Source organism: Bufo bufo, chromosome 1 (assembly GCF_905171765.1).
Source record: "Bufo bufo chromosome 1, aBufBuf1.1, whole genome shotgun sequence".
Classification (NCBI taxonomy): Eukaryota; Metazoa; Chordata; class Amphibia; order Anura; family Bufonidae; genus Bufo; species Bufo bufo.
This window is the reverse complement of record NC_053389.1, coordinates 65,168,822-65,193,600: the sequence shown is the minus strand read 5'-3', so window position 1 is coordinate 65,193,600 and position 24,779 is coordinate 65,168,822. Positions and strand designations below refer to the sequence as shown.

At 47.7% G+C, this 24,779-nt stretch overlaps 1 protein-coding gene across 2 annotated transcripts in view; it reads left to right on the top strand.

Moving 5' to 3' along the window:
* Window positions 1–9,008: 9,008 nt before the first annotated feature.
* The window catches only part of SLC37A4 (solute carrier family 37 member 4), a 63,207-nt gene continuing 47,436 nt past the window's right edge, over window positions 9,009–24,779 (top strand). Inside the window, exon 1 of one of the 2 annotated variants that reach the window (XM_040425395.1) lies at window positions 9,009–9,143. The gene's annotated coding sequence lies outside the window, so the exon portion shown is untranslated. The remainder of the gene's footprint in view (window positions 9,144–24,779) is intronic. The other variant, XM_040425420.1, reaches the window with a different exon arrangement.

Below are 24,779 nucleotides of genomic sequence, written 5' to 3'. Positions count from 1 at the left end.
CCCCTCTGAATCGGTGCTGGGATGCCGGGGAGATAGAGGACTTACCAGTCGAGGAGTCTATGGCAGGGTCCATCCGCAAAGCGAGCTAGTTTTCTGAGGATCTTGGAACCAAACGGTATCTGCTCCTGGTTGGGAAAATAAACATTAGCAATCGTATACACACGCTGGCCATCAGACAGCTTGAGGAAGATATAGCGCCCCCTACCGTCAATGTCCGAAGACAAAACCGCAGGGCGGAAAGTTTTGTGGAAGGCTATGGAAACACCTCCTGAATTTTTGACAGGATTGGGACTATGAAACCAAGTGGTATAGTAACCACGTTCACACCTGGGAACCGAAGCAAGTTTAAAATGGGTCTCCTGGACCATAACAAGCATCATACGTTTCCGGTGGAGGTGATATAAGATCTGGCTACGTTTTTCTGGTTTGTTAAGGCCTCTAGCATTATAAGTGCAAAAAGAAAGGGAGGTCATCTCTTCCGCTAAGAGAATCGCCTGTGAGCTCAGGGAATAGGGTAGGTATAGAGAGGTTGAGAGCAGGAGGGCAGAGATGGGGTAGGGGACAAAACAGACAAACAACTATTAGACAGACACAAACAAAACTCCTAAAGGAGTGAGCCAGTAACGCCAATGGTCACGGTCGACACTGGGTGTCGATATCCCTAGGGAGGGGAAGGAGAGCTCAAGGGCAGAACGGCAGCCTTACTGACCTCTGGCATGTAAACACAAAATACAGCAATAAAACACACAGCATATAACACTTGAACATGAAAAAATGCACTAATCGAGCGCACATGAAGATGAAGGGTCCCGTGGCAGCCATTTAGGCTCAAGCAGGTGGTCCTGGATGGCGTCTGGAGGGCCTCTAGGGTTTCGGCGTCGCCGTCTGCCACCCCTCGCGGTCTCCGGGAGGAGGTATCAAAAGTGGCCTAGGCCACTCTGGGAGGTCCACTGCAGGCAGGTCAAATGTGGCCAGGAATTTGGGTAGGTCGGCGAGAGACTTGAAGACAGCAGATCTCCCATCCTTCCTTGCAGTGAGTTGAAAAGGCTAACCCCATCTGTACAGAATAGCATTGTCTCTAAGTATGGACAGGAGAGGTTTAAAGGCTTTCCTGAGCTGCAGGGTACGTCTTGCGAGATCCGGGAGGATTTGGATGGAATTTGGATCCATAGTAGAGCCAACTGCACTTCGGGCCGCCCTAAGGATTGTTTCCTTCTCTTTGTAAAAATGGATGCGGCATATGATGTCCCTAGGACGGTTCGGATCAGACGGTTTTGGGCCGAGAGCCCGATGTATACGGTCTATTTCAATGATTTTAGTAGGAGCTGCATTCAGTAATGCTGCAAAGTGGCTTTGCGCCCAGATCTACGGTTTCAGGGACCCCTCTGATGCGAAGGTTATTCCTCTGATTCCGATTTTCTATGTCATCAATATGAGTCAAAATGTCCTGCAACTGAGCAGCATGCGCATTTATGACTTTGTAGTGACCGTCCAGGGTATTGAGGATCTGCTTGTTTTCTATCTCCTCCACTCTCTGCCCCACATGTTTGATATCTTGGTGTAAGGCCGCCATATCCTGTTTATGGGAGGCTTCCATCCTGCTAAGCAAAGCATCCACTTCTGTGGTAGTGGGGAGAGACTTTAAGTGCATTTTCCAATCCCACTCATCAACTTGGGAGTGGATGGCAGGTGACCTGCCTGAAGAAGCCGACATGGCTGGAGATCCACGCTGGCAAAGCTGTGGGCCTGGTGAGGCTTCAGAGCTTCTGGACAGTGGGGGGGAAGACGTGGCCATTTAAATTTTCGCCTCAGGCAGCAGAAAGGCTAGGTGCACCACTGCTTTTTATTTTTTAGAATATGTTTAGCTCTGTCAAGCATCCATGGTTTGTATCCTCTGCCGATGAGATGAATGTCTAACATTAGAACTTGCTTCCCAAAACCATAGTAGTGCAATCTGTGAATGGGGGATTGTACTACCATACACGTATAGAGCAAATAGCGTGACTCAGGTCACTATTAGTGACAACATCCCACCACTAACCATATATCCAAAACACAAATTTCTGTGTATGATGAGTATAAGTTGATGTAAGATTGAAAGCATTGCTATTTGAAGGGGTTAAAGGGGTGCTTTATATTGATGACCTATCCACTTAGACCTCGTTTGCACAAGTGCACTGTGATCTGTTCTTGCTTCAGTATTTGTAAGCCAAAACCAGGAGTGGGTTTAAAACAAGGAAAAGATGTGAATATTTCCATGATTCTTTCTCTGTGTAGGTTCTGTTTCTGGTTTTGTTACTTCTGGCATACACAATTTTTTTGTAGACAGATTTAATGTTTTGGACCCAAAATGAATCAATGTGTGAGCTCTACACATTTATTTTTTCCCCATCAAAAGTGGGTGTGGCTTGTAAGGAAGTGCAGTGGCTAAGCCTCTGCTGTGAGCTATCCTCTACTACAGTGCTCAGCTGTTTGACCCTCTTTAGGCTCCAATCAGAAGTCAGTAGTGCATTGCGGATCCGCAATACACCCGGCCGGCACCCCCACCTCCAGCATGAGGGCCCCTTGGCGTAACCCCTCCACTGACCTTGGACTCTGTCTAACTGTGGGGCATCTTTGGCATTAACTCCATCCCTGGCACAAATACACAGTCCAATATTACATCAAATGCCATTTTTGCATGTAATGTTGAGGTTCACAACCCAATGGTTTGCATCACCTATTGACTTCCTGCCTGAATGTATACACCTCACAGGGCATCACTCCCGACCACAGGTGACCTGTGATGTCACCGATCTCCATATATACATCTTCACACAGGGCTTTTATATCATGGTAGTGCATGTCTGATACCTTGCTGGCGTCTACCTTGCTGGCGTAAGATAGGAGAAATATAATGAGGAAGCATGCATAAGCAAATACTTGTCAACTCTCCCAGAACATCCAGGTGGATCCCGGAAAAAGGAGGGACCGATTGAACTTGGCACATTTATCATGTTCAGTGGAAGCCTCACAGAAATCAGCCCTAACTGCTGCACAATCAGATACAGCCCCGGGGTCCAAACACACACGAGGGGGAGGTGCCGAGCCACGTATAAGGACTGTGGCCAATGTAAAAGGACATGTGTCTAGTCTAGAAAAGTAATTTCTCCCTCAGTATTGTAAACATAGTTACATAGTAAATATGGCTGAAAAAAGACATTAGTTCATCACAACCAGTTAACCAAATTCAATTGACGACTTGGTTTAATTTCACTAGCCACACCCTGGCATGATTACTGCCAGACCTGTCAAATGTAACCATCACTTACAGGGGTTGTCGCACAAATTCTACATTTTAAAAACCACCATGTGGCTGTGAATACTTTTGCCATTGCTTGTGATAATTCATTTAGTACAGCCACTGTTATTCAATAAAATGTATAGCACCACCTGCTGTTTGTTCCCATCTCTGTCTACCTTGCTGAGGTGGTCGCACATGCTCAGTTCCATTAGTCAACTTCCATCAGCACTATCTACTGCTCAAAGCAGTGACGGTGGTAGGACACGCTCCCCTGAACTGTAAGATTGAATGTGGAGATCTCTGGACCCATGGGAGGTGCAGGGCTGGTTCTAGCTTTGTTAGAAAGAGGTTGTCATGTTCTATATGATGTCTGATTTTTTACATTAATCATGGCATAACACCTTTAAACAGAATCTGTCTGGCAATGTGGAGCAGGCTAGAAGCAGTCAAAAAGCAGCACATGATGCCATGGTGCAAGGCAGGGGTCGGCGACCTTTTTTGTACGGATTGCCAATGTAAAAAAATAAAAATTAAATCTGAGCTGAAGCGCTCAGTGTGCCGTGCCATACAGGAAAAGCTTCCAACTCTTTAGAAAAATTGCCTTCTGGAAAATATATGGATAATAAATCATGTTACTGCTCCTATGAATCCGCCTAAGGTACCAATATATGAGGCACCAGTAAATGGGACACCCTCCGCACCAACCATACAATTACTGACGGTGGGGGAGAGCAGCCCTGACTCATTTTAACTTAGGGCTGCCCTCCCCCACCACTGTCCGCCATACCCCAAATGCTGGTCACTAATGCCCCAAATACTGGTCACCGCCACAATAATAACAATCAGAGCTCACCCCCATGCAAGTCATATCAAGACCAGACCTCTCACACACAGAATAACAGTCAGACTCACCATCCTGCTCCAACCCCGAAAGTAGTCATAGAGCTTGTTCCCCTTCCCCCCAACAATCATTTTCAGGGCCCACCCCCCTAGAACTCTGGCTTCCCATCATAACGTCCCTAATCCCCTCCAGCACTCATGTTTAGGCTCACCATCCTCTAGCCATCCCCTTCCCACCAAAAATCACATGCAGGCTCACCATCCTCCCCCTACCCCCAAACTAGACACAGTGCTCATTCCCCCATCCTCCCTCCGACCCCCAAACTGGTCACAGCACTCGTTCCCCCGTCTCCCCCATCCTCCCTCCGACCCCCAAACTGGTCACAGAACTCGTTCCCCCGTCTCCCCCATCCTCCCTCCGACCCCCAAACTGGTCACAGCACTCGTTCCCCCGTCTCCCCCATCCTCCCTCCGACCCCCAAACTGGTCATAGCGCTCATTCCCCCATCCTCCCCACAAACTGGTCACAGTGCTCATTCCCCAATCTCCCCATCCTCCCCCCACTCCCAAACTAGTCACAGCGCTCATTCCCCAATCTCCCCATCCTCCCCCCACTCCCAAACTAGTCACAGTGCTCATTCCCCATGATCCCAAGCTCACATCCCCCAACCGGTCACAGTGCTTGTTTTCCCATCTCCTCATCCTCCCCCCAACCCCAACTGGCCACAGCGCTCAGTCCCACATCCTTCCCCACCCCCAAACTAGTCAAAGTACCCATCCCCAAATCTCACCCCCCCCCCAAACTGGTCATAGTGCTCATTTCCACTATCTCCCCAAGCTCACCGCCCCAAAAAAACTGGTCACAGTGCTTGTCCCTCCATCCTCCCAAGCTCACCATCCTCCTTCCCGTTTTGATGAGGAGCAACACAGCAGCGACTACGCAGGCAGCCAGTAGCGTAGTAGTTGAGTCCGGCTCTCTGCTATTGCTCCTCTTTGGTGGCGGGGCAGGAAGCGTGAATGGCGGGCCTAGTAGGCACATCATGTGTGACGCGTCTGAAAGTTTTTTTCCATTAAAATGTACAGCGCAGCAGCAGGGCAACTAAAAAATGGTGACAAGACTGAAAAGTCTTGCCGTAATTTGGCAACAGCTGGCATGCCGCCTCAGGTTGCCTGGTCTAAGAATATTCAAATACAGTCATTGAAACTGACCAGTCAGGAAAGGGTTACAAAAACAACTGCTAAGGTTATGGGACCCCAGACAACCACAAAGTGCCAGTATCCACAAATTGAGAATTGGAAGAGTGGTGAACCTTCCCAGGAGTGACTGCCCTACCAAAATTTCACAAAGAGTGCATCGTCAACTCATCCAGGAGGACACAAAAGAATTCAGATGTACATCTAAGGAACAACAGGCTTCGCTTCAGTTAAGATCAATCAATGTACACAAAAGAAAAGAAATTAAACTTTCAATAAAAAAAAAGTTTTTTCGTATATCCGACTTTTATAATTGGTTAAAAATGGTAAAGAAATTTTTTTAATACACTAAACATGATTGGTATCACCTCGTCCATAAGGACCTGATCTATAAAAGGATCAAACTACTTATCCAGCACGGTTAACAACATAAAAAAAAAATAATAATAATAATAATGAATTGCAATTTTTGCCTACCTCACCGCTCAAAAAATTGTATAAAAAAAAGATCAAAAAGTCGCATGTACCCCAAAATGCTACCAATAAAAACTGAAACCCATCCCGCAAAAAAAAACAAGCCCTCAGACAGCTACATTGGTGGAAAAATAAAAATATTATGGATGTTAGTTTAATTTTACCTATTTTTTTAATAAAAAATGATTTTATGCTGAAATATTTGTAGAACATGAAAAAAAACTATAAATATATTGCCATAACCATATCAACCCACAGCATAAAGTTATCATATAATGTATAGTGCATGGAGAGCCAAGTAAAAACACTAAAAGAATTGCAATTTTTGCCCACCTCACCTCCCGAAAATGGTATAAAAAGTGATCAAAAAATTTCTTATGTACCCCAAAATGGGAAATAAATAAATAAAGCTTGTCCCACAAAAAAACAAGCCCTCAAACAACTCAGTCAACCAAAAAGTAAAAAAGTTATGGCCCATAAAAACAATTGGGGCAAATTACGTTAGAAAATCCATATGTTGTTCCTTCCCTTCTGAAAGCTGTCATGTCCCCGAACAGCAATTTACGATCACAAATGGGGTGTTTCCGTATTCAGGAAAAAATACATAGCAAGTTTTGGGGTGCATTTTCTCCTGTTACCCCTTGTGAAAATAAAAAGTTTGTAATGTAATTTTCCATTTTCAGCCAAGTGTTTCTATATTCTATGAAACGCTTGTTGGCCAATACACTAACCACACCCCTCAATGAATGTCTTGAGGGGTGTAGTTTTCAAAATAGGGTCACTTTTTTGGGGTTTCCTTTCTAGGGGTACCTCAGGGTCTCTTCAAATGTCACATGGCATCCAAAAACCATCCCAGCAAAATCTGCCCTCCAAAAAACATATGGCACTCCTCTTCTGAGCCCTGCTGTGTGGCCACACTGCTGTTTACGAGCACATATGGGGTTGCTGCCGTATTGAGGAAAAAATGGATAACAAATAGTGGGGTGCATTTTCTCCTGTTACCGCTTGTTAAAATGAAAAAGTTTGGCCTAAAGTGACATTTCGTGTTTCTTTTTTCTATGAAATAAAGTGCTTACTAACCCCCTTGAAATATTAATTGCGGGGAAAGGGGGTGTAGTTTCCAACATGGGGTAAATTTTTTGAGGTTTCCATTGTAGGGGTGCATCAGGAGGTCATAAAATGCAACATGGACCCAGAAAATTATTCCAGCAAAATCTGCCCTCCAAAACCCATATGTTGCTCCTTCCCTTCTGAGCCCCGCCGTGTGCCCATACAGCAGTTTACGACCACATATGGGGTGTTTCTGTAAACTCCAGAATCAGACTATTCAATATTGAGGTTTGTTTGGTTGTAAAACCTTGCTGTTTTACAGGAAAATTGGTTTGAAATGGAAAATTCGCAAAAAATAAATAAAATAAAAATGACCTTTTGAAATGTCTCCTCTATTTTCCTTAAATTCTTGTGGGACCCCTAAGTGGTTAACACAGTTTCTAAAATCGGTTTTGAAAAATCTGAGGGGCGTAGTTTCTAAAATGGGGTTTCTATTACATAATCCCCACAAAGTGACTTCAAAAGTGAATTGGTCCTTTAAGAAAAATGGGTTTTGGAAATTTACTTTAAAATTCGCTTCTAAACTTCTAACGTCCTAAAAAATTAAATGACATTTACAAAATTACGCCAACATAAAGTAGTCACATGGGGAATGTTAAGTAATAACTATTTTATGAGGTATCACTATCCATCTTAAAAGCAGAGAATGCCACATTTAGAAAATTACTACGGTAAATAAAAAAATAAAAATTACTAAATAAAAAATAAAAAAATACTAAATTAAAAAATAAAAATAAAAGGTAAAACTCATCAACTCAAATTTACCAATAACATGAAGTACAATGTGTCACGAGAAAATAATCTCTGAATGGTTTGGATAAGTAAAAGCGTTCCAAAGTTATTACCACATAAAGTGACATGTCAGATTTCCAAAAATGGAAATTCCTTAAGGTGAAAAAGGGTTCAGACCTGAAGGGGTTAAGGTAGCGCCCAAAGCAGTTGCACCCCTCGCATGGGCCCAGAAACACCCTTGCATATATCTATCTGCAGATAGCAGTTTTAAGGTGTTTGCCCCTCATCAGTCTATGTCCAAAGGCTTGTCAAAAAGTCAGCCTTTGGGCTCATTCAGATGGTACGGGTCCTCATCCGTTCCGAAATTTTACGGAAAGGGTGTGGACCCATTCATTTCAATGGGGCTGCAAAACATGCGGACAGCACACCGCGTGCTCTCCGCATCCGTAGTTCCGTTCTGCAGCCCCGCAAATAATATAGAGTGTGACACGGAGAAGAATAGGCATTTCCATAAAGCGCTGGCCCTGTGCGTCCGCAATTTGTGTACCGCAAAACACTCACGGCCGTCTGTATGAGCCCTTTGACTCATAGGTAGTGTTGAGCGAACTTGTGTTTTAAGTTCGGCGTCTAAAGTTCCGGTCATCGAAGAATCGCGTTATGGATTCTAAATTCCGTTATGGTCCGTAGTAGCGGAATCCATAACGCGATTCTTCGATAACCCGAACTTTAGACGCCGAACTTAAAACAGAAGTTCGCTCAACACTACTCATAGGCGCTAGTGAGATGATGGTTCTCTTTCCCTGGGAAAGCTTGGGCATATTACTATTAAGCGCATAAATTGGGCATTTCCTTGGCAGCACAGGGGTTATCAAAGATCGGCGTAAAAAAGCTGGTATTTCATAAACAACCCCCAGTTTCTGCAAATTTCGGACTGTTGGCAACTATGGGAACCAAGGAGAAAGCAGAGTCGGAGCACCTGTTTTTTGTCGCGGGTCTGTATGCTGGTTAGCGTCAATTGAACGCGTCCGCAACCCGCAAGGTGCGGTGTGGAATGGAGGCACAGAACCCCACGGAAGCACTACGGTGCGTTTCCGTGGTTTTCTGTCCGTGCCTTCGCTTCGCAAAAAAGTAGTGCAAGTGCTAATTTTTTTGGTGGTGCGGACTGTGGGATGCAAATCGTGGACCCCATTCAAGTCAGTGGGTCCTGCCTCTGCACACAGGGACCCTAAGTGTTTCACCTGTAAAATGGTAAATTACAGCAATGCAAAACCATAGGTGACCTTTCATCCGCCATTTTAATCGCACCTCACCGGCAGCTACGTGTGAATTATACCCAGGACACCATGAGCACAGCCTGGCTGATAACGGTTCGTCCTGCGGGGCAGCAGCAGACCGACAATAATGGCTGCTGCACGGGGAGGAGGAGGCGGGAACAGCCCGAGAACCGCTTCTTAGACCGCACAAGATGGAGGCGGACGGGAAGTGAGGAGAGGCGGGGGCAGTGCGGCCGGTAAGCGGGGCTCTGCAGCGGCGGCCATGTACCCGGCTGTGAGGGGAAACACGGGGGGAGAGCGCTGCTGTAATGCCGCCATGTTCTGCTGTCACCTAGCGACGCTGAAGGCGAAAATACATGACCTCCGGCGTGAGGGCAGCAGACATGATGAGGGTCGTAGTTCCTTGGCTGCATCCTGTATCACACAGGCAGTGACAGGCTCTCCCCAGAAGTCTATGGCCGCTCCAGTGTATGACAGGCGGTGGAGTAGTCCTTATATAATGCACGTTTTAAAGTGGGGCTCTGGCCTGAATGCAGAGGTTGGTTGATGGGGGTCTGGATACTGAGACCCCCAAATGACGGCTAAAAGAGCGGGGGCAGAGCGCTGTGACCCTTTGGTGCCGCTCCTATGAACTTATCCTTGAAGTGCATCTGTCAGCAGTTTTGTCCCTATGACACTGGCTGACCTGTTACATGTGCACTTGGCAGCTGAAGGCATCTGTGTTGGTCCCATGTTGATATGTGCCGAAGTGCTGGGAAAAATTAGGTTTTATATAAATATATGCAACGGGGGCGTTACCAGTACACCTAGAGGCTCTGCTCTCTCTGCAACTGCCGCGTCCTCTGCACTTTGATTGACAGGGCTGGACAGCGTAGACGTTGTGGCACCTGGCCCTGTCATTCAGAGTGCAGAGGGTCTGACACCCCCAGCGGCTTCTGCAATACCAAGTGTGGCCACTATACACTGGACGGCGCTGCGAGGTGGCCGCTTCCTCATGGACTCCACTCCTGCAGAGATTCAGCTGTATTTAGGCAGCCATTTTGTTTCTCCTAATGATGGCTTGTTTTGGCTAGGAAGCAATTATAAATAGTGTTGAGCGAAGCAAGCGTCGGATGCTACAACCAAATTCGGTTCGTTCAAAACTTCGGATCAATACTGTACGGAGATCCGTCTGCATACAGTGTCAGAATGTATGGGCTCCGATAACACAAATCAGTTATTCGCGTGAGACTTCGGTCGTTGATTTTTAAAGTGGAAAACCATTTTAAAACTTGAAACCGACCTCGGCTTTGGTCCCAAGGTGCTAGTCGGACCCGACTGGTTCTCCACTTCGAAAATCATCCATCAGCTCATCGGAGCCCATACATTCTAATGTTAGTACTTTTATTTTCTTAATTCCTGGAGAACCCCTTTTAAAGGGGTTATCCAAGACCTGAAATGCCCACCCGTATGCCAGGTCCCTCACACACAATGTACTTACCCGGCTCCCCGCTCCCTGTGCCGCTCCTGCTTCTCCCGGTGACTGGGACGAGCCTTCCTAGCGTCACTCACAATGCTAGAGAGGCTCGTCCATGTCACGGCCTGCCATTGGCTGAGCGCCGACCCGCCCCCGCGTACAGGAAGATGCAGTGGCGGCCGTGCGGGGACCAGCAGCGAAGCAGGTGCCGGGGAGCCAGGTAAGTACATTGTGTATGGGGGGGCATTTCAGGTCTCGGATAACCCTTTAATGCTGTGTTCCCACCTGCACATATTCTGTCACATTTGACACAGTAAGTAGCGCAGCATGCAGCACTTTTATTTTTTTTTGTGGCAAAACAATGGACCCATTATAAGTTAGTCGGGCGTGGCTGGGGTCCATTGTGTGACAGATTCCGCGCTGCATGGCGGTTCGCCCAGACCACATGAAGAAACTATGAGGAGCTGAAACGTGGTGAGCCCTGATGTATAAAGATACTTCTAAAATTAAAATGACTGCTTTCCTGTGAACCCCAACTTGATTTTACAGGGGTGCAGGAATTCTGCACAAATTTCCGTGCAGATTTCTGTGCATTTCTGAACCTAAATCGCACAAAAAACCGCATGTGTTACTTGAGGTGCGTATTTGAAGCTGTTGTGCTGCATGCAGCGGCATGTGTCCATCCGAAAGTCACATTTAGGCCTCTTGCACACGACCGTATGGCTTTTTCAGTATTGTGCGATCCGCTAAAAATCCGGATGACGTCCGTGTGCATTCCGTTTTTTGCGGAATGGAACAGCTGGCCCTTCATAAAACAGTTCTATCCTTGTCCGTAATGCGGACAATAATAGGACATGTTCTATCTTTGAACGGAACAGAAATACGGAAACGGAAGGCATACGGAGTATCTTCAGGTTTTTTTTGCGGATCAATTGAAATGAATTGTTCCGTATATGGAACGTAAACGGAAGCAAGAGGCTTTATACTGGAAAGCTGTCAGATCCCATTATAGTTAAAGGGGATCTGGTGGTTCCCAGCTATGCCAGACCACTCATCTGTATGCCATCCGTTTTTTTGTTTTTTTTTGGTGGATCCATTGTAACAATGCCTAAAACGGACAAGAATAGGACGTTCTATTTTTTTTGCGGGGCTATGGAACAGACATACTGATGAGGACCCATTGAAATGAATGGGTCCTCATCCAATCCGCAAAAAAAACGGAACGGACATAGAAACAAACAACGTTCGTGTGCATGTAGCCTTATGGAGTTAATTGCTGGGTATGTGAATCTACCCTTAAAGGAATTGTCTCACTTCAGTAAGTGCCATTTATCATGTAGATACAGTTAATACTAATGTACTGTGATTGTCCATGTTGCTTCCTTTGCTGGCTGGATTCATTTTCCATCACATTATACACTGCTTGTTTCCATGGTTATGACCACCCTGCAATCCATCAGTGGTGGTCGTGCTTGCACACTGTAGGAAAAAGCTCTGGCCTAAGTGGCCACCATATAGGGCAGAGCTGTTTAATATAATGTGCAAGCACGACCACCGATGATGGATTGCAGGGTGGTCGTAACCATGGAAACCAGCAGTGTATAATGTGATGAAAAATGAATCCAGCCAGCAAAGGAAGCAACATGGACAATAACAATACATTAGTAAGTGCCTTGTATTAACTTTCTCTACAGGATAAATGCCACTTAGGGCTCTTTCACACCTGCGTTATTGTCTTCCGGCATAGAGTTCCGTCGTCGGGGCTCTATGCCGGAAGAATCCTGATCAGGATTATCCTAATGCATTCTGAATGGAGAGAAATCCGTTCAGGATGCATCAGGATGTCTTCAGTTCCGGAACGGAACGTTTTTTGGCCGGAGAAAATACCGCAGCATGCTGCGCTTTTTGCTCCGGCCAAAAATCCGGAACACTTGCCGCAAGGCCGGATCCGGAATTAATGCCCATTGAAAGGCATTGATCCGGATCCGGCCTTAAGCTAAACGTCGTTTCGGCGCATTGCCGGAGCCGACATTTAGCTTTTTCAGAGTGGTTACCATGGCTGCCGGGACGCTAAAGTCCTGGCAGCCATGGTAAAGTGTAGTGGGGAGCGGGGGAGCGGTATACTTACAGTCCGTGCGGCTCCCGGGGCGCTCCAGAGTGACGTCAGGGCGCCCCACGCGCATGGATCATGTGATCGCATGGATCACGTCATCCATGCGCATGGGGCGCTCTGACGTCATTCTGGAGCGCCCCGGGAGCCGCACGGACTGTAAGTATACCGCTCCCCCGCTCCCCGCTCCTACTATGGCAACCAGGACTTTAATAGCGTCCTGGGTGCCATAGTAACACTGAACGCATTTGGAAGACGGTTCCGTCTTCAAATGCTTTCAGTACACTTGCGTTTTTCCGGATCCGGCGTGTAATTCCGGCAAGTGGAGTACACGCCGGATCCGGACAACGCAAGTGTGAAAGAGGCCTTACTGCAGTGAGAGAATTCCTTTAAGGTTATTTTAGACCCGCAGATCATCTATTCTAGGCGATTGTCAGGAGGGAAGCGTTCCTTTCTGGCATTCGCCTGCTCGTCAATGGATGTGACGGTGACACTTACATGCATCAATCTCCTCCACAGTTTGGGAAGGAGCGATCACTAATGCCATCGCTCGATCCCATGCAGAATCATTGTTTGCCGGCAGCAGAGCGCGTTTACACAGCACGATCTGTCGCTGGCATATGATGATTTTTAAACCTGCTAAAAGATTCCAATTACCCAGTGAACGAGCGCTTGACGCCAGAGCAAATATGTCTGTGTGAACGAAACCTAATGGATAAGATGAAAAATCCGGGGCAAATCCGCCAAAAATTTGAAAAAAAAGTTACTCTTGAATTCTACCGTGTATTTGCATTTGATGTTTTCTACTGAACTTGTGTCCTACGTGGACGTACCCTAAGGGCTCATGCACACAAACCTACTTTCTTTCCGTGTCCGTTCCGTTTTTTTTTTTTTTTTTGCGGACAGTATGCAGAACCAAGGTGCATTCCGTTTCCGTATTTCCATTCTGCTAAAAAATAGAACATGTCCTATCATTGTCCGCATTACGGACAAGGATAGGACTGTTCTATTAGAGGCCTGCTGTTCCGTTCTGCAAAATACGGAATGCACATGGACAGCATCCTTATTTTTGCGGACCGCAAAAAAATACGGTCGTGTGCAAGAGGCCTATGGGTGACTGCACGCTATGCAAAATCCTCATGAAAACCGCACTTTTTATCACGGTTTTGTGCATTTTTTGCGTGGCTTTTGGTGCAGATTCTCTGCAGATCTTGCCCTTCCATTAAAAAGGGTGAAAAACACAACAACAGTTGTGCTCGGATCGACTATCAGAACAGCCGTGGCCTAAGCGTAGCAGTAGAGTAGTGGCGGAACTGCTGTAAAGGGTAGCCTAAAGGGGGCCGCCCCATGGGAAGGATGAAAAAAGGGGTAGGGTGGGAGGGGCACACTCTGTCGAGCCGGAACTAGTGGAGGAAGCCGCCAGGGGGGAAGAGCACGGAGGTGCCTTAAATAGTAAGAGCGGGAGCCTCCCCTCCCACAAATACGGCAACTACGTTGCCTACACTTGTGCTCGGATCGACTATCAGAACAGCCGTGGCCTAAGCGTAGCAGTAGAGTAGTGGCGGAACTGCTGTAAAGGGTAGCCTAAAGGGGCCAAAAATACAAGACACAGTAATGTGAACAAAATACTGTATTGACACATATTACAGTAACAAATTACGGAAAGCTAAAGACATCTCGCGTTTAGGGTTGGGGATGTAGCGAGTGTAGCACAATGACTTCCAACGCCCTAATCTCTTTATAATGTGCCCCGGTACATTGTTTTTAGAGGCGGCTGATGCTGCGCCTATCCGGAATGAATGGCCGGTGATGCTCGATGGATCCACGCCTACTCCTGGCAATAAGGCGCGGATGAACCTAAGGAAGGTCTGTATAGAGAGTGGGCCGGAGTCGTAAGCCAACAATGGGGAATGAGGTGCGTCGGGTTTGACCAGCGCCAACCATACATTAAACACTGCGACCGGGCACCATGCATTGCCTGTGGGAAAATACTTAACCTTGGTGGCCTCGCCAGGTCTGGTCGTCTTGGTATGATAAAGTGTGAGCACATAGTGGGAGCCTGAGTGTTGTAAGTGTTGTTTCTGTATGAAGGAACGGCGGGAAACGGGGCACGTAAATTCCCCGGGTCGTAGGAAGCCGTAGAAGCATAGATACAGGGCGGTCTTAACTAAGGCGCTAGTCCTAACTCCGAAGGGGTTGGTATCTAGGATGGCCGCTAAGGATTTAAACATGTCCCCAGAGAAGGGTCTCCTGGAAATTGTGCTAACGGCTGCTGAATTCTGGATGCCCTTGAGGATCGTTTTAACAGGGTGAGCGGAGAATAACGAGGGTCTATCTGGGTAGGAGATGTGCCAGTAGTGTTGTATACCGGCTAAGTATGACTTGATCGTGCCGTGTGCTAGTTTGAGGTCTGAGTGGCAAAAAGCTATAAACGCGAGTAAATACGTGATATCGTCCATGGCCAGCTGTGGACACTTGATCTGGAATCTAGAAAAATGGGACCACGCCGTCTTGTATGTCCTAGCCGTGTTCTCGGACAAGGACCTCTGCATGAGGAGCCTGGCTGTGGCCAGGTGTGTGTTCAAGGCATGACTAACAGGTTGTGCGATGGTGTAGGGGTTGGTACGGGGTCCGCCTCTGGTGAAATGTGAAAGAAAAATTGCAGTTTACCTCTAGATAGAGCATCTGCTGCCACGTTTACCTTGCCAGGAATATGTGCACATTCAAAATGAAACTGGTACTGTAGAGCCAACCAGATAAACTGTCTCATGAAGGCCATGATTTCACTGGAGTCTGACCTACCCTTATTGATCAGTGCAGCCAGACCTTCATTATCGGTCAGAATCAGCACTGTGCTCTTGCGCCAGTGAGCTCCCCACGCCTGTGCTGCAGCAACAATGGGGTAAATCTCGAACAACGAGGATGACTGAAAAAACCCAGGTATGGAAGCAACCTCGGGTGGCCAAGCACTGGCCATCCAGTGGTTGCCGTAGATGGCGGCGAAGCCCAGAGCTGATGAAGCATCGGCGTGGAGGACGGGGGAGTGGCTGGACACTGAGGGAATAAACAATGAAATACCATTCCAATTGGAAAGGAACCGGTCCCACATCGCTAGATCGGCCAGAGCTTGTTGATCTAGCCTCACCTGGCTATCTTGGTCGGTGGCTGATGGAAGAAGGCTAAGGAGTCTGGAGATGAAAGTCCTGCCCTGCGGGATGATCCTCATGGCATAATTGAGCATGCCGAGCAGACTTTGGAGCTCCGCTCTGGAACAAATGCCTGCGCAAGCTAACTTATGGATTTTATCTCTGATCCTATGTAGTTTGTCCGGAGGCAAACTAGCTTGCAACGTAACGGTGTCTAATTGGATACCTAAAAAGGTCAAACTGGTGTGGGGGCCCTCAAGCTTATGATTCGCTACTGGAACTCCGAGTTTGCTGAACACTTCGATCAAAACTCCTAGATCACCTGGAGGCCGTGCCGGAGGTTCGATCAGCAGAAAGTCGTCTAGATAGTGGATGACGTGATGGGCACTGAAGGTGTGCTCCAGGATCCAGTGTAGACTACTGGCAAACTGATCGAACAGCCAAGGGCTTGATTTGGAGCCGAAAGTGAGACAGTTAGCGAAGTAATACAGCCCGTCCCACCTGACGCCATGCCACTGCCATAGTTGGGGATGAATGGGCAGCAATTTAAAAGCGTCGGTGATATCTGCTTTTGACAGCCACGTGTGCTGCCCCAAAGACAGTATGACCTGAATTGCCTCGTCTATGGACGCATATTTCATGCCGAACTCCTCGGAGGGAATGAGAGCATTGAGGCTAGGCACGTCGGAAGAATGTGGAGCTGACAGGTCGTAAATCAGGCGTCTTTTATTGGAGAATTTGCCAACAACCATGCCTATCGGACTAATTCTCCAGCAATCGAAAGGGGGCTGGCGCATAGGACCTATCAGGTAGCCCTTTGCCACCTCTGCTTGAATGAGGCCACTGACTGCCTCGGGGTTCCTGACGGCAGACAGCAAATTCCTACATTCGTACGTGGTCTGTGGTAGGGATATCTGGCCTGTGTGGAAACCTACGGTGAAACCGTTTAGGAGGAACCTCACCCACTGCTGGTCAGGATGATCAGCCAGGAATGTGGCTAGCGTGTCAACGTGCACCCTGCCTAGTCATGCCGGGTGAAGGCTTTTCTGAGGGCACGCTGTCTTGGGGTGGGCCCTAAAACAGTTGGTGCATAAATGCAGCAACCGGCATTGGCTGTAGAAGCACCCTGTGTGATTGAAGTTGTTGCAAACTTGCGATTTGCCTAGGTACTTGATGGGCCTGCCTAATTTATCGACCCCTGTGGCGGATTTGGGCATGACGCTATCGGGTGCCTGCCTAGTCTGGGAGCTGCCTGACGGAGGATTGCTGGAGGCGCACCACTCTGCGGTGTGGGAGTGTGCGCTGCAGGTGGAACAAGCGGGGGCTCTCAAGCCAGCAAAATGGCGGCAAAAAAGCTCGGTGTCGGTCACTGCCCAGTCGACGGTGTGCTGGAACTGTGTGAGCAAGGCTGCTGCCCTTGCAGAAAAAGACCTATGGTACTCGTAGAAGGCCGTGCCCCCGTATTTGTGGCCTAGGTCTACTACTTTATAGAGGTATAGGTCAAATTCTTCACGGCGACTGGGCGACACGAAACAGATGACGTCCCGATATAGGCTAAACGCCAGCACAAACTCAGTAATTCTGAGTTTGCGGTTTAGCCTGATGTCCCGTGACTTGAGGATGACAGACACCTCCCCGCAGGCGATGGTCTTATTGTCGGGTACCTCGTGTGTAGCGATAAGCAGGCAGGCTAAATTAACATCCTTACCGTCTAGAATATCCTGCCTAACGTTGGCCGGAATGAAATGCGATGGTGCGACATTAGGGAAGTTGGGGGGGGGGGGGGGGTCGCCGCAGACGTGGAGGGGACTGATGGAGACGTGAGTGTAGGGGCGCCAGCGCTGGAGGTGGAAGCCCTGTTTTGAATTTCCTCTAGTCTGGTTTGGAAGCCGGACATGGAGGACGCCATGTTATTAATTGCCGCATGTAACTGGGTGATGGAAGTCTGTATGGTATTAAGCGTCAGTAACTCTTGACTGAAGCCTGGTTCGGACTGTAGCAAACGAAAAAGTTCCTCTGCGTAACAGTTCCGTAGTTATCCTGGAGATGGTCCAAGACCTTAGGGAGGGGGTCATGCCTCTTTCAGACTGTACGTCCCCGCTGGCTTGGGATGACGCAGATGCAGTCGGAACTTGGTTGTGTGGCAGCTCCATCTAGAATACATGAAAAGCATGACACGAAGGCTAGCTACACGTGACGATTGCCTGTACCATGCACCCTGGTGGACTAATAAGGGAAGAAAGACTAACCGTGCAAGCTGTGCCTGAGGGGAAATAACCCGCCACACTCGTGTACCCTAACACCCCCTGCCACCTTGTGAACCCCGGGACGGGGCGTGTACAGCCATGACTGCTGATGTCCGTGGGGGCCCACAACTCTGTGTAAGTGGGTTATAGTGGATGCGTGTGAGACAGGAGACCTGTACGCACGTACGGTGAGCCTTACCAAGCTGCGACTAAACTGGCGCCTGTAGTCGTGACAGGACTTGCGTCGTCTCTGAAGACGTGACAGAGTAACGTATGCCTGAAGTCGTGTCAGGACTTAGACTGAGTCTGAGGACGTGACAGACTTGACGCGTGTGCCTGAAGACGTGACAGGACTTGACCGAGTCTGAAGACGTGACAGACCTGACGATTTGCCTGAGGACGTGACAGGTCTTACGTTGAGTCTGAAGACGTGACAGAACTGGCAAATGCTGAAACGTGACGGATTTGGCGTGAGAGTCTGAGCACGTGTCAGAAGTGGGCCAGCTGCGATATGCCGTGACAATCGACTGAGTCTGCGGACGTGACAGACCTGCCGCGGCTGAACGTGCCGGGACTGCGTGTGAAACTGAGGACGTGGGGAGAAACCCCCCCCTTTTTTTTTTTTTAAATATATGTTTTTTGTTTTTTTTCCCATGGCTGTACATGAACCCCTGGTGGGGAATATTACCCCTGGTGAGAAGAGAGCGAGGAAGAGAGGTGAGAGACAGGGAGGAGAGCAAACCAAATAAATTCCCTTTACCGGATCCTGATGGACGAAGTATGTGACTACCTGACTGAACGAAAGAGAGCACCAGGTCAGCTTAGGGAAAAAAATAAAAATAAAAAAATAAATAAAGCCTGACCTAACTATATTACTGAATCTACCTGCACCAGGGTTTGTAGGAGTATGATACTCAGACCGTACGAGCCTTTGAAGCCTGAGATGACACCTGTTTATGGAAAAAGCATCAATGATATAGCCAGTACTGACAACTGAATGCCCGTAATCGGACGTCTAGATAAGTATGTGCGCCCGTACGCTGCGCACGCGCGGGGTGCGCGGTACTAGTAGCTGAAAAACGACGAATGCCCAGCGTGAGTATGCTTTGAATTGCATACTGTGGTATCAAGAACGGTACGGCTGGCGACACCGAAGCTGCGGAGCGCCGAACAGATGAAACGGAATGTGGCGATATGGTGCCGCGTGCGCCATGTGTACATGATGTCTGACCCCCGACTGTGCACACGTGGTGGAGGGACCGGGCACCCTGTGACTGCGTGGGTACTATAACCCGGGGGGTATGATATCCGGCAGCACGCTGGGGCTATCACTGGAGCGACGCCTGAGGCAGTAGTCTGGGAAGTGCGTGGTGGGCCATTCGAAGACGGCAATGGCGAAGCCGACAGCACCCTCCTGCGGTCTGGGACGTGTACTAGATAAGTGGTACCGCCGCTAGGAGGAAGCTGTCGGCTGTATGCGCCCGTTAGCATGGCTGCCCGGCGAGGAGAAGTGCGGCTGCCGAGGCGACCGCCGCCTGAACGTGGGCCGGGAGACCAGGGGCATGCGCCCGTTACCTGTGCCGGGATGCCTGCCGGACGGGAGCGGCTGAAGGTGCGGTGATGAGCGCTGCTGCAGGTGGGGAGATGAGCGATGCTGTACGCAGGACGACGGCCGTCGGACGCGATCCACCACGTGACCCGGAAGTGACGCACACGCTGTCGAGCCGGAACTAGTGGAGGAACCCGCCAGGGGGGAAGAGCACGGAGGTGCCTTAAATAGTAAGAGCGGGAGCCTCCCCTCCCACAAATACGGCAACTACGTTGCCTACACTTGACATGCTGCAGACTTCAAGCGCCGCACGGCAGGTCAATTGTACATGAGATGAAAATCCGCACGGAAAACCCTCACGTAATCTGCACCAAGTGCAGCCACCCATAGGCCCCTCTCTGACGTGAGCGCATAGCACCCGCACTGAATCCTGACCCATTCATTTCAATGGGGCTGTGTACATGAGCAGTGATTTTCACTTATCAGTTCTGCGTTGCATGAAAATCGCAGCATGTTCTATACTCTGCGTTTTTCACGCAGCCCTGGCCCCATAGAAGTGAATGGGGCTTCAGTAAAAAACGCATTGCATCCGGAAGTGGGTGCGGGTGCAATGCGTTTTTCACTGATAGTTGCTAAGAGATGTTGTTTGTAAACCTTCATTTTTTTTATCACGCGCGTGAAAAGCGCATCAAAACGCATTGCACCCGCGTGGAAAAAACTGAACAAATTCTCCCTGTACTTCAGTCCATGCTCCTGAAGTAAAAACTACTCCAACCCCTGACTGGAGTAGTTTTCACTCCGCTTTTACATTATGTCCATGTGTTGGACCCGATGTCCCGTTCCCTCTTCCAAGTGGTGAGTTATTTTATGACAAATATGTCCATTTCACAAAAAAGGTAGCACATGTCCTATACTTGGCTGCAAAATGCAGCCCACAGACCCATTGAAGTAAAAAAAAAAAAATGCAGATGCTACATGGACAGTATCTTTATTTTGCAGATCTGCAATTTTCAGACCGGGCAAAACTGATACGGTCCTGTGCTCAAGGCCTTAACCTCTTAAGGACACAGGGCGTATCCTGGGACAATGCCGAGGGGGGGGGGTCCTGTGAGCTCCCCCCCCTGTATCGGCGATCGCTGCAAAATGCAGGTCAATTCAGACCACTTTCAGAAGTTTCTGATCCCTGCGGTCTGAGACCACAAAAAGTGTAATAGCAAGCGATCAAAAAGTCATACGCACCCCAAAATAGTGCCAATCAAACAGTCATCTCATCCCGCAAAAATCATACCCTACCCAAGATAATCGCCCACTAAAATGTTTTTTTGTTTTTTGTTTCAAAAATGAAATAACTGTGTAAAACTTACATAAATAAAAAAAGTAGACATATTAGGTATCGCCGCGTCCGTAATAACCTACTCTATAAAAATACCACATGATCTAACCTGTCAGATGAATGTTGTAAATAACAAAAAAAAAAAAAACGGTGCCAAAACAGCTATTTCTTGTTACCTTGTCTCACAAAAAGTATAATATAGAGCAACCAAAAATCATATGTACCTTAAACTAGTACCAACAAAACTGCCACCCTATCCCGTAGTTTCCAAAATGGGGTAACTTTTTTGGAATTTCTACTCTAGGGGTGCATCAGGGGGGCTTCAAATGGGACATGATGTCAGAAAACCAGTCCAGCAACATTTGCCTTCGAAAAACCATATGGCATTCCTTTCCTTCTGCGCCCTGCCGTGTGCCCGTACAGCGGTTTACAACCACATATGGGGTGTTTCTGTAAACTACAGAATCAGGGCAATAAATATTGAGTTTTGTTTGGCTGTTAACCCTTGCTTTGTAACTGGAAAAAATGGATTCAAATGGAAAATCTGCCAAAAAAGTGAAATTTTGAAATTTTATCTCCATTTTCCATTAATTCTTGTGGAACACCTAAAGGGTTAACAAAGTTTGTAAAATCAGTTTTGAATATTTTAAGGAGTTTAGTTTCTAGAATGGGGTCATTTTTGGGTGGTTTCTATTATGTAAGCCTCACAAAGTGACTTCAGACCTGAACTGGTCCCTAAATAGTGGGTTTTTGAACATTTCTGAAAAATTTCAAGATTTGCTTCTAAACTTCTAAGCCTTGTAACATCCCCAAAAATATAAAATGTCATTCCCAAAATGATCCAAAACATGAAGTAGACATATGGGGAATGTAAAGTAATAACTATTTTTGGAGGTATTACTATGTATTATAGAAGTAGAGAAATTGAAACTTGGAAATTTGCAAATTTTTCAAAATTTTGGTTAAATTTAGTATTTTTTTTTTACCAGTGTCATGAAGTACAATATGTGACGAAAAAACTATCTCAGAATGGCCTGGATAAGTCAAAGTGTTTTAAAGTTATTCACACATAAAGTGACACTGGTCAGATTTGCAAAAAATGGCCTGGTCCTTAAGGTGAAAATGAGCCTGGTCCTTAAGGGGTTAAAGGGGGTCTCTCACTTCAGCATATAGCATTTATCATGTAGAGAAAGTTACTACCAGGCACTTACTAATGTATTGTGATTGTCCATATTGCCTCCTTTGCTGGCTTCATTCATTTTTCACATTATACACTGCTCGTTTCCATGGTTACGACCACCCTGCAATCCAGCAGTAGCGGTGGTCGTGCTTGCACTCTATAGGAAATTGCGCTGTCCTTATTGATGGCTGGGATCGTGGGAAAGCACATAGGCACGCATGCGCAGCAACTCCCGTCCTGACCACCTCGTATCTGCGCTGCAGCGGTGGTCGTAACCATGGAAACAAGCCGTGTATAATATGATGGAAAAATGAATCCAGCCAGCAAAGGAGGCAACCTGGACAATCACAATACATTAGTAAGTGCCTTGTAGTACGGTAACTTTCTCTACATGATAAACGCCATTTACTGAAGTGAGACAACCCCTTAGCACATGACCCACTCCGAGACCGCTACCAAGACAGACATTTTTTCTTTTTGTCACCTTGCCCCACAAAAAGTGTAATACGAAGTGATCAAAAAGTCGTACGTACCCCAATGTTATTTCACTTTCTACGTCCTCTCCATGAACCTTTACACAGATCAATACAAGCTGTCAACAAACCGGTTGGACAGAATGTGCTGTGAAGTGTCCTCCGTGTTCTGCCAGAGGCTCCGCGTTTTCATCTTGTTTGCAGATCTTCTTCTCTCCGAGCGAGGTGATTAACCTGAAGGGAAAGAACCACCTCTCCCCCTGTATAGACAAGCGTCCGAATACAGGGAAAGGCTTCAGAAACTCCTAGGCCAGGGATGCCCAACCTGCGGTCCTCCAGCTGTTGCAAGACTACAACTCCCAGCATGCCTGGACAGCCTACAGCTATTAGGGCATGCTGGGAGTTGTAGTTTTGCAACAGCTAGAGGGCAGCATGTTGAGCATCCCTGTCCTAGGCCATATTCACACATTGCTGCTATGGTACATTGGGCAGATGTTCCAGTCTCATCCACATTTGGGGAGATTTATCAAGAGGTTTGTGTCCGTATTCAACTTTTGTCTGTGTGGGGGCAGGGACGGGCTGGGAACTTAAAGTGGCCCTGGAAATAGACTAAAAGTGGCTCCATGTTGTAGGAGGGTTCAAATTGACAGAAGGTGGGGTAACACAAGTAAATGAGGACAGCAATACCACAGTGCAACACAAAATACCGCCCCAGCAGAACCAAATACCACAGTGCAACACAAAATACCGCCCCAGAAGAACCAAATACCACAGTGTAATGCAAAATACCGCCACAGCAGAACCAAATACCACAGTGTAATGCAAAATACCGCCCCAGCAGAACCAAATACCACAGTGCAACACAAAATACCGCCACAGCAGAACCAAATACCACAGTGCAACACAAAATACCGCCCCAGAAGAACCAAATACCACAGTGTAATGCAAAATACCGCCACAGCAGAACCAAATACCACAGTGTAATGCAAAATACCGCCCCAGCAGAACCAAATACCACAGTGCAACACAAAATACCGCCACAGCAGAACCAAATACCACAGTGCAACACAAAATACCGCCCCAGAAGAACCAAATACCACAGTGTAATGCAAAATACCGCCACAGCAGAACCAAATACCACAGTGTAATGCAAAATACCGCCCCAGCAGAACCAAATACCACAGTGTAATGCAAAATACCGCCCCAGAAGAACCAAATACCACAGTGCAACACAAAATACCGCCCCAGAAGAACCAAATACCACAGTGTAATGCAAAATACCGCCACAGCAGAACCAAATACCACAGTGCAACGCAAAATACCGCCCCAGCAGAACCAAATACCACAGTGCAACACAAAATACCGCCACAGCAGAACCAAATACCACAGTGCAACACAAAATACCGCCCCAGAAGAACCAAATACCACAGTGCAACACAAAATACCGCCCCAGAAGAACCAAATACCACAGTGCAACACAAAATACCGCCCCAGCAGAACCAGCTACCACAGTGCAACACAAAATACCGCCCCTTCAGAACCAAATACCACAGTGCAACGCAAAATACTTCCCCAACAGAACCAAATACCACAGTGCAACGCAAAATACTTCCCCAACAGAACCAAATACCACAGTGCAACGCAAAATACTTCCCCAACAGAACCAAATACCACAGTGTAATACAAAATACCGCCAAAGCAGAACCAAATACCACAGTGCAACGCAAAACACTAATTCTTCACTAATTCGCCTTTTTTGGGCTAACCGATTAACGGTTTTACCGATATTATCGGCCGATATTCAGTATTGTGACCGTTATCGGTATCGGCATCTACGTATGGGGAGCACAGATCGCACTGCTCTCAGCGCTCTCTGTGTTCCCTCCGCAGCACAGGGGAGAAGGAAGCAGTGTCTCCTCCCCCTGTGCTGCTGCTGCCGCCAATGAGAAGAGAGAAGACAAGAGGAGGGGAGGGGCTGTGGCCACCGCTCCACCAATGATGTTGACTTACTCATTCATTCAAATTGAACAGGAGGCGGGAGCTGGCTGCAGAATCACATAGCCGGCTCCCGACCTCTATGAGCGGTAGCTGCGATCCGCGGTAGTTAACCCCTCAGGTGCCGCGGATCGTAGCTACCGCTCATAGAGGTCGGGAGCCGGCTATGTGATTCTGCAGCCAGCTCCCGCCTCCTGTATATGAATAAATGAGAGATTTATCTTCATTGGTGGCGCAGTGCGCCCCCCCAAGCCCCCCAGTATTAATCATTGGTGGCGCAGTGCGCCCCCCACCCCTATATTAAAAACATTGGTGGCGCAGTGCGCCCCCCACCCCCGCCCCAGTATTAAAAACATTGGTGGCGCAGTGCGCCTCCCCAGTATT